Source organism: Centruroides sculpturatus, unplaced genomic scaffold (assembly GCF_000671375.1).
Source record: "Centruroides sculpturatus isolate CEXI.00-Female unplaced genomic scaffold, Cexi_2.0 scaffold636, whole genome shotgun sequence".
Lineage (NCBI taxonomy): Eukaryota > Metazoa > Arthropoda > Arachnida > Scorpiones > Buthidae > Centruroides > Centruroides sculpturatus.
Window position 1 is genome coordinate 443,277 of NW_019384931.1, and position 1,280 is coordinate 444,556.

The 1,280-nt window shown below is 29.9% G+C and overlaps 1 protein-coding gene across 3 annotated transcripts in view; it reads left to right on the top strand.

Annotated features, from left to right (window-relative positions):
- Window positions 1-1,280, top strand: part of LOC111631996 (astacin-like metalloprotease toxin 5) — a 53,778-nt gene that overhangs the window by 27,795 nt on the left and 24,703 nt on the right. The window lies entirely within an intron of this gene.

Genomic DNA, 1,280 nt, shown 5'->3' on the forward strand with positions numbered 1-1,280 from the left:
TGCTGTCGAAATTTATTAGTAAGTATTATAATTATATTAATTCTAATATTATCGTTATTACAGAATTTTAATTTATTTATCTTTTGTAGACATTTATTAACTTTCTATCAAAGAACTGTTTCAGCAAATAATAAAACTTTCAATTATACTTTGTATAAGAGCTTTATGGATTATGTGGATTTGGCAAATAACGAAACCTTTAATTATACTTTGTATAAGAGTTCTATGGAAAATGTGGATTTATTCGAAGGCGATATTAGATTGGATACGTCATTTGGAGAGGTGATTTATAAATTTTTACACATTTAACCTTCGTTTGTTCATTTTTAGGACCTATTGTTTTTTGGAGATTCGAGGGAAAAGCGATGCCGGAATGTGGCTCTTCCAATGATCTTCGTGCCTTCTAATTTCTTTAACAGAATCGCAATCTGCAATCACCTGGATAGGATCTATCCATTATCTTCTCTCGTCCACGTGTATCTTACATATCAGAATTGCACGTTCATTACGAAGGACTTGGAAATCTTTTATGAAAAACCTGGAATCCAGATCATGCCCAAGATCAAAAATTAGACGACCAAGAATGTGGTATCTTAATCATATGTGCTCATCAGTGTAATTAAGATATCTCGAATAGAAAAAAACAATGTCTCGATGTTTAATACTGTATTCTTATGCGTATTTTGTCTTTCGAATTTTATACTCCTTCCTTCTTGCGAATACATAAGAGGCCTTAACTAGTGCCCATTGTGGGTTTACCCAGATCACTCATCGTAAACCTGGGCAAACCCACAATGATCACAACAATTTTCGCGGGTCGTTTCGGGTTTCCATTAAAAATGGTGATGCTATTCGTGGTATCTGTATTCGGACTGTCGCATGGATAACGGATGCCACAAACTTTGTAAAGTCTCTTAACACATATTCAATATTGATTTAATATAAAATTTATTTTGAACACACAAAATCTGCAATTACCTTCATTTGGAAGAAAAAAATTAGTGACCTTGTCTCAAATAATTACAACTTACATATAAACTGCATTTAACAAAATATCCAGTTTTTATTGGGAATATAGTATATATGCCTCAACGTTCTATTTAAGATCATTAACATACCAGTATGATGTTAATATTTGAATAATTTTTTTTATAAATAAAAATGTCAAAATTAAAATTTATAAAAACTGATAATTATCAATTTTAATATAAAAAAACTAATACATGGAGGTATTTTCATCTGCAATATATTCATAAAGATAATATATAAAAAGTTTTTTT